Raw genomic sequence first — 9323 nt, forward strand, 5'->3', positions numbered from 1 at the left:
GAAGTTTTTCTACATGTATATGTGCCATTTTTCTCAACTTCATGTGCGGTTACTGTTAGACGGTTTCACTATGGGCGTATTGCGCGCACTAAATGTGGCACCTACGTAGCTGCATCCGAATAGTTGGGCGTACTTGCAAGCTTTCCGGATCCTGTGCCAATCCTTATACTTGGAGCCCTCTCTTTACGCTTTTTTGCACTTCTAAGACACCAGACCCCGCCGGCCGACTACTAGGCTATCTTTGATAAGGGTACTTCAAGGCTGTCGTTAAAGAAGGAGGCAAAGCTCATTTTTTGAACGCAAATGGGAGTACAAAATTCCCTTTTAGTTGGACGGGCAACCCATCTCGGTATAAAGACATGAGGATGGATGAGTTATCGGCGGGTGATAAGGAGGTGGTGGAGATCTTGTTGAAGTTTGTTGATAAGTTGCCCACTAAGGGCCTAGTTAGAGTTTATAATTCGGTGCATCCGATAATAGATATTGAAGGTATCTGTTTATTACTTAAACTGTGTTAATAATTCTAAGTTGTTTTGATCCGAGTTGTAATGTATTATTGTAGGGCACATGGCGCAATCTGGAAAGAAAAACTTGGCGCTTTTCCAATCGCTGAGAAAGGAGATGGCCGCTAAGGCCAAGGCAGCTGGGAAGACTGATGTTCCCAACCTGCAGGAGTATGTGGTGGAGGTGCATGTGCACGGCGTAACAAAGAGGAAGGCTGAGTTGCCGCCTCGACACGGGAAGGGAAAAGACGTGAAGAGAGTGAGGGCGGCCTTGCTCGGGACGGGGTCGGCTAGTGGAGCAGGGTCGGCCAGTGGGGAGAAAGGACCAGAATCTGGTTTGATCGAATTGCCGGAAATATCTGTGAGGAAGGATATTGCAATTACCCTCCCAGATATCATTGTAAATTCCATTGATGGCATGGATGCGGACCACATCGTGAGGACGATGGTCGAGTTTGGGAGCAAGGCCTTAGTATTGAGTCGCCGTGTGGGGTCTCTATACAAGAGGGAAGTGAAGGAAGGGGGCCGGGAGAAGGTGGAGGAGTTGTAGGGGAAGGTTGACAAGCTAGAGGAGGAGAAGGCTGCGCTGGAGAAGGCAAAGGAGAGTTGGGATGCAGAGAGAAAGAGGCTGGCGACATGGAGGGTTCGCTGTTTGGATTCTGAGGAGAAATTGAACAAGAGAATAGGGGAATTGGAGGAAGATTACGACGATTTGAAGGAGAAGTATGATGAAGCTGTTGGTGAGCTCGATGATCTGAAGAATAGCATCATACAAGAACACATTAATGGTTTTGAGAAAGGGCTATGCCAAGCGGCATTTTTCCATAGGGAGATCGATGTTACGGATGTGAAGTTTGATGTCAACAAAGATGTCATTGACGAGAGGCTTGTGAATGAAGATGAAGGCAGTGATGGTGAGGAAGCGGAAGTGAGGGTGGAGGGGAACGTGACTGAAGAGGTGAATAAGGCGGTTGATGCTGGAGAGGTGGCTCTTGATGCGGCAGAATAGGATTTTAACTTTTATTGATTTGAAAATATTTGAGCCTATGTCTGTAATAGCTGGTACATTATGTTACGTTGGTATACTTTGCGTTTATGTTTAATGCGATTAATGTTCTGTATGTTATTGTGTATGCTGAGTTTTGATGATATGTGGTGTATGTGTGACACGATGGATTGTATGTTAAGGGTGTTCGACCTAAGCCGCTTACTTGGGATAAGGGTGGGGAACTTAAACGAATTAAGCACAAGATAAGGGTGTTCGACCCAGGCCGCTTACTTGGGGTAAGGGTGGAGAACTTAAACGAATTAAGCATAAGATAAGGGTGTTCGACCCAGGTCGCTTACTTGGGGTAAGGGTGGGGAACTTAAACGAATTAAGCACAAGATAAGGGTGTTCGACCCAGGCCGCTTACTTGGTGTAAGGGTGGGGAACTTAAACGAATGTGAGAGAAAACACGTGGAAAAGTCGTATAGTTGAGAACCCTTCTTTTTATTTATTGAATAGGGGTGCCTCGTTAAAACCTCCCTGGCCAAAACCCTCCTTAGGGAAAAAAGACCAGGTGAGGAAAAAGAGTACACCCAGGGTTACAAGTATTGGTTCAATTACAATATACATTCAGCTGAAGTAGAATTTGAGGTGGGATACATTCCAAGTGTTGTGAATCTCTTCCCCAGATAAGTGTTCTAGGCGATAAGCTCCTCCTCTTGCATCTTCGCGTATGCGGTATGGGCCATCCCAATTGGCGGAGAACTTGTCATCCTTCTTTCTAGCACTGTTGGCCATTCTCCATACTAGGTCCCCGATGACGAATGATCGTGGACATAGGTTTGCATTATATTTCCTGGCAGCTCATTGTTTAGCAGCTAAATTATGTATCTGAGCTTTTTCTCTGAGTTCGGGTAGAAGGTCGAGATGTATGGCCATGTTTTGGTGATTGTGGGTTGGGTCGTATAATTCTCGGCATAGTGATGGTTCGCCAATTTCAACTGGTATCATGGCATCTACACCATAGACTAGGCTGAATGGGGATTTGTTTGTTGATGATTGAGGGGTGCACCTGTAAGCCCATAGCACTTCTACTAACTCTTCGGGCCATCGGCCTTTGGTGGTATCTAATCTCTTGCGTAGCTCCACGAAGATAACTTTATTTGCTGCCTCTGCTTGTCCATTGGTTTGTGGATATTCTACAGAACTTGTGATGTGCATGATGCCTAGGCCAGTGTAGAACTTGGCTAGCTCTTTGTCAATAAATTGTCGGTCATTGTCTGTGATGATGGTATGTGGAACACCATATCTGCATATAATATCCTTCCAAACAAATTGCTGAACATGCTAGGCCGTGATGGTGGTTAGCGGCTTGGCTTCTATCCATTTGGTGAAGTAATCGACGGCTACAATTAGGAATTTTACCTGCCCTTTGCCGGGTGAAAAGGGGCCGAGAATGTCCATTCCCCACTTAGCGAATGGCCATGGGGATAGTATGTGGTGTAGTTGTTCTTGTTTCTGGAGAATAAGGTTGCCATGTTTCTGACATGGTTTGCATTTCTGACATAATCCTGGCAATCGACTTCTATAGTCGGCCAGAAATATCCGGCTCTAAGAACTCTAGTAGCCATGGTGCGTTCGTCGGAATGGTAACCACAAATACCTACGTGTAGCTCTTTGATAATATATTGTGCTTGTTCTGCTGTGACACACTTAAGGAGGGGTTGGCCATATCCACGTTTGTAGAGGTCATCGCTTATCATGGTGTACCTGGCGGCCTTAGCCAGCCAAGTTTTGTCCGCATCTAGGGAGGTTGCCGGTTTTGAGGTACTGGATGTAGGGGGTGGTCCAGTTTTGGCTTTGGGAGGGGGTGACGTTGTCAGCTGGGGCGTGGGTTAAATTTTGACAAGTGTGTGCGATGGAAGGCGTAGATAGTGTTTGCTGTAATAAGGATCGGTGACGGTTTTTTAACTTGGTGCTGGCCAATTTGGAGAGGATATCGACCCTGATGTTGTCGGTCCTTGGGATGTGTTCGATGCGGACTTGTTCGAAGGCGGATTGAATGACTGCACAAACCAGATGGTAATACTGTAGAAGGATGGGGTCTTTGATCTAGAATTCGTCATTCAGATGGCCTACAGTGAGCTTGGTGTCAGTTTTGCACGTTAATTTCTTGACGCCTACCTCACGGGCCAAGGAAAGGCCGGCGAGGATGGCCTCGTACTCGGCTTGGTTATTTGACGTTTTGAAGGCAAAGTGAAGGAATTTTTCAATGAGGATGTCGTTGGGGCCTTCTAAGACGATGCCAGCGCCGACACCTCTTGGATTTGAGGAACCATCTACATGAAGCGTCCATTGGTCCTCTGTGGGTATGTGTTGGAGGTCGTTGACGAAGTCCAAGAGACATTGGGCTTTGATGGAGCCATGGGGTTCATATCGGATGTTGAATTTTGACAGCTCGACGGCCCATGATGACATGCGTTCGGCTAAATCTGGTTTTTGTAATATCTTTTGGATTGGGTAGTCGGTTTTAACAGTTATGGTGTGGTTTTGGAAATATGGGCGTAGGCGGCGTGCCGCGTGGACCAAAGATAGGGCCAGCTTTTCTACCATCTGATATCTGATTTCAGGATCTTGTAGCGTTCTGCTCACAAAATATACAGGATACAGGATACATGATACTTTGTTCGGCTAGTTTGGGTAGGAAGCGGGAAATGGCTGTGAGACGGCCAATGAGACGTTGGACCTCCTTAATGGTTATGGGGCTACGCATTTCGATGATGGCCTTGCATTTTTCAGGATTGGCTTCCATGTCGCGCTGGGTTAACATAAAACCAAGGAATTTACCCCGATTAACGTTGAATACACACTTATTAGGGTTGAGGCGAAGGTTGTATCGGCGTAGTGCAGAGAAAACTGCTGATAGGTCCTCGGCATGTTGGCGATGACTTGGAGACTTGACAACCATGTCGTCGACGTATACCTCGACACAATGTCCCATTAGATGGCTGAAAACCTTTTCCATCAGCCATTGGTAAGTTGCTCCGGCGTTCTTGAGACCAAAGGGCATGACCCTATAGAAGTAGTTAGCATCGTCCGTGATGAAGGCGATTTTGTGCATGTCTGATGAGGCCATGGGAATTTGGTTGTATCCGAAATATGCATCTAAAAAACTAAGCACCTTGTTCCCTGTCGCGCCGTCCACATGTCGATCGATGTTGGGTAAGGGGTAAGCATCACGAGGGCAAGCCTTGTTTAGGTCCGTGTAGTCTACACACATCCGCCATTTGCCATTGGCTTTCTTCACCAAGACAACGTTAGAAAGCCAAGTGGTGTGCTGAGCTTCTTCTATGAATCTTGCGCTTAGTAACTTGTCGGCTTCAGCCTTAGCTGCTAGCCGACGTTCTTCGTCAAGCATGCATTTTTTCTGGAATACGTAGCGAGCTTCTTTGTATATGGATAGTTTGTGGGATGCCACTTAAGGGTCCACTCCAGGGAGGTCAGCGGCTGACCAGGCGAAAAGATAGGTGTTGTTGATGAGGATGGGTGTGATGGTGGCACGCTCATCAGAGTTTAAACCGGTGCCTAGGTTAATAGAATGGCCATTGGGAAGCTCTAGAGGGGAGGTTTCCTCAACTGGTTCAAGACGAATATCCCGGCCTACTCTAGGGTCCAGATCTTCGTCGGATAGGGCTATACTGGAGCCAGGGGGTCGTTCGATGTGGTTGGTTTGTTTGGTTGGGAGCTATGGTCTTAAGCTGGACATGTGGCATTCGTGTGCCAAGCGCTGGTCGCAGTGGATGATAAGGATGCCACCGGACGTGGAAGGGAACTTCATGGCCAAGTGAGGGGTGGAAACAACAGCGCCAAAGGTATTGAGGGAAGGACGACCCAGGAGGATATTGTAGGATGTTGGCGCGTCGACGATAAGGAAGCAGATTGGGATGGTTTTAGTTTGGGTCCCCTCCCAAAAGACGGTGTGGAGGTCGATGTAGCCACGGGTGGATACTTGTTCACCAGAAAAGCCATAGATTGGCTCGTCATATGGGACCATGGCGGTGTCAGGAAGTTGAAGTTTTTGGTAGGTGGCCCAGTAGAGGATATCAACGGAGCTGCCCTGATCTACGAGGACTTTCTTAACAGCGTAGTTTTTGATTTCAACAGTGATAACCATGAGGTCATCTTGTTGATGGTCGAGGTCGTGAAAGTCTTCGTCCTTGAAGATGATAGGAGGCATATAGCGTCTGTGGTGGGAATGGGTGATATGGTTGATGGATTGGATATGGCGGAGGTATCTTTTTCTGGCAGAAGAAGTGGATCCTCCACTAGCGAAGCCACCGGAGATGGTGTTAATGGTGCCACGTAGGGGAGGGTCGGCAGGGTTGATGTCGGTGCGGGCCGGCTCGGGTTCTTGGCTTGTGGGTTGGGCGGGGCGTCTATCGTGACGGGAGTCGTGTGGAGGACGTCTGTGATCGGATCGAGGGGGTGACGGGATCGAGAGGAGGAGGAATGGTCATCTCTACGGATGAAGCGGCGAAAGTGGCCAGCACGGACCAGTTCTTCTATTTTATCCTGGAGTGCTTTGCATTCTTCTGTAGTGTGGCCATGGTTGCGGTGGTAGCGGCAATATTTGGTCATATCAGTGTTGGGAGGTGTGGTTGTCTTGCGTGGTGGAGGGATTAGGTCAGTTTGTAGGGCCTCGTCGAGGATGCGGGAGCGGACTACGGTAAGGGGGGCGTATCTGGTGAAGCGAGGTTGGCGGGGCTCGCGTCGGCGGGTATCATGACGTGGGTTAGGTTGTGGGGTAGGGTTGACGGTGGTGGTTGCATAGTCGTTGCAGAATTTGGTGTGGAGGGTTTGCATTTCCTCCATGCGGACATAGTCAGCTGCACATAATTTGAGCTCGTGCATGGAGGCAGGTGGGTGGAGGTAGACGTTGTTGGCGAAGGGGCCGGGTTGTAGGGTAAGTGCCATGTACTGGAGGATCATCTCCTGATTGAGGTGTGGGGTACGAAGGGCTGTCTTACTGAAGCGATCTATTAACGCTCTGAGTGGTTCGCCTTGTTCTTGTCTGATGCCCAGGAGGGAGATGGTGATAGTTTGGTGCGGGCGGCTGCCGACGAAATGGGTGGAGAACATGTGAGAAAGGACGTCGAAATTGTCGATGGAGTAAGGCGGAAGGGTTGTGAACCATTCTAGGGCAGGACCCTTGAGGGTGGTGGGGAAGGCTTTGCAAAAGACTGCATCTTGGGACGTGGACAGGGCGACATGGGTGATGTAGACTTTGAGGTGCTCGTCAGGGTCGGTTTCACCAGTATAGCGGTCCAGGGTGAAAGGTTCCCACTGGGTAGGAAGAAGGGTGTTGGCGATAAAGTCAGTAAAGGGGTGACAGCGTCTGGGCTGATGGGGAGGGAGCAGGTGGGGTGGGATGGGATGGTTGATCATAGCGGGGAGGGTGAAGGTGAGGTTGTGAGGAGGGATGTGGGCTGTGGGAAGGTATTGTGGGTTATATGGTGGAACATGTGTGGTGTGTAGGGTGGTGGGTATGTTGTAGGGGATCTGGGTGATAGGGAGGGTAACGGCAGGGGTTGGGGGTGCGGTGAGTCCTAGTTGAGTGGGTGGGAAGTGAGGGGGATGGGTAGAGGGAATGGGTGTTTGTTGAGTGGTGGTGAAGGTGTGAGGAGTGAGGTTGTATTCGCTTTCTTCCTCCGTGGGCTGGAAGGCCGGAGACCTTGCAGCTTCAGAGTTTTCCTTGGCTTTCCCCTTCAGGTTGGGATCAGCTTCGATCTTTCGCCTCAGGCGAGAGTTCTCTTGTCGTAGCGCCTCCATCTCGTCAGTGTTGCGTTTCTTCCGATCTGCAAGTTCTTGCTGCATCTTCGCTTGGCCGTCTAGGATGGCGGCCAGATCAGGGGTGATGCCAGTAGGTCCTGAGGGACCAGCATCCGCCTGCTTGTTCACTCCAACTTTGTTACGGGTGGAAACCATCTTCAGAGAAAAACGGGTACTAAAGATGTTCGTCTCGTGCCCCATGATGGGCGCCAATTGTTCCTGCAGAGAACAAATAAGATGAGTCAAGCACAAGCGTTACCTTACCATGTAGTCCGTTATCTCCTCAGTTGGTCTCTTCCTGGTTGGTATATGTCAGCTTGAACCCAGGAGCGGTTACCTGCAGAAGAGTCTCCGAAGCTCAAGTAAGTCAAAGCTCTCAAAAGGTCAAATCAATGATTAATGAATGCGTACCTTTAATTACTGGGGTTCACGCGTATTTATAGAGCATTAATGATGTCTGATTACCTCATGGGTTGGGCCTTGACTTGGGCTCTAGCTTGGGCTGTGAGTGGGCCTGGGCCCTAACCCAGGCCCTTAAGACCTATTGAACGTGGGGGCTTCTATTTTCACTAAGTTTATTGGAGTGGTCGACCTGGGCTTTAATCTTACAGGGTCTGCTGGAGTAGTCGGCCTAAGCCGGCTACTTACCTTGACGACTTATGTTGGTTATATGAGGTGCAGGTTGTTCCTCTAGATGTTTAGATTAGAACTGGTACAAGTTAGGCTGACTCAGCCTAGGCTGAATACTTGGCTACCTTGGTATACGCATTGTTTACTTATTTGGTCGAGTTTGGCTAGGTGTGATACATTAATGTTTTTACTTCACATATAAGATTTTCTATTTCTTTATTTAATTTTGAGATTTTTTTTCTAAGTTTTAAATTGTTTTCTTAGAAGATTACACTATTTTTGTAATTTTAATAGATTCTTTATGCAAGTCATTAAATGCATCTTAAAGTTCATAAAAGGAAATATAAGTATTATGGTTAGAAGCCATTAGACCTAGATTTACAATTTCATTGTCTCAATCTCTTGTTATCTTTTCTTTCCAAGTAATGTATGCATTCTTCCCCGTTGAAAGTTGACTTGTTTTGGATTTTTCCACCTTTCTTTTATAGATGAGACAATCTAATCTCAAGTATCTAGGTTGATTGCATTCATAACATTTTGGAGTAAAGGGGGATTCTTTTGTTTCCTTTCTTGTATTGAAAGTTGGCCTCCTTCGACTTCTTTTGTTTCTTAAGAATTTATTAAATCTCTTTCTCTTTACAAAGAGATTTAGATCTTTATCTTCATCTGGATCATTTTGTTCGTTTAAGTCCTCTTTTTCACTTTCTTCATAGATGGATGATGTTTTGAGTGTAATGTTTTTCTTCCTTTTTGTCATTATCTTCATGTTGGTTGAGTCTCATTAGTTCCATTTCATGTTCTTGAAGTTTTCCAAACAATGTAGCAAGAGACATGGTTGTGAGATCTTTTGATTATGCAATTGCAGTCATTTTTGGTTGTCATTATCCGTTTAAACATCTCAAAACTTTGTTAATAAGATCTTTATTAGAAGTGAGTTTTAATCCTAACTCAACCCTACAAAACCAGCTTGTAAGGTGAGGTTTGAGAAAACTTTTCCTTAGAGATGCAAGATGATTGACTATATGTGTGAATCTCTTTTGCATGTCTTGTAGTCTCATTTTGATTCATTCTAAATAATTCATATTCATGGGTGATAATGTTATCCTAGATCTTTTAACATAATTGGTTCTTTCATGAGTTACTTTTCTTCTATCTTATTCATCCCATTGATCTCTAAGTTTTATTGTGATTTTATCTCCTTCTTGAATTTTAGGAATGAAACAACCTATTTCAATGGCTTCCCACAAATTTAGATCTATGGCTTCTATAAATATTTGCATACGAGACTTCCAGTAATGGTAGCCTTCTTCATTAAGGATGGAAGGTCTATTAATAGAGTTTCCTTCAAGAAAGAGAAAGTTAGATGAGGCCAT

General features: G+C 46.5%; 1 pseudogene; it reads right to left on the minus strand.

Annotated features, from left to right (window-relative positions):
• Window positions 1-8114: 8114 nt before the first annotated feature.
• On the minus strand, window positions 8115-9323 carry LOC146887479 (uncharacterized; annotated as a pseudogene).

Source organism: Vigna unguiculata, chromosome 3, assembly GCF_037176805.1.
Source record: "Vigna unguiculata cultivar grain cowpea cultivar isolate G323 ecotype 2 chromosome 3, ASM3717680v1, whole genome shotgun sequence".
NCBI classification, from domain to species: domain Eukaryota; kingdom Viridiplantae; phylum Streptophyta; class Magnoliopsida; order Fabales; family Fabaceae; genus Vigna; species Vigna unguiculata.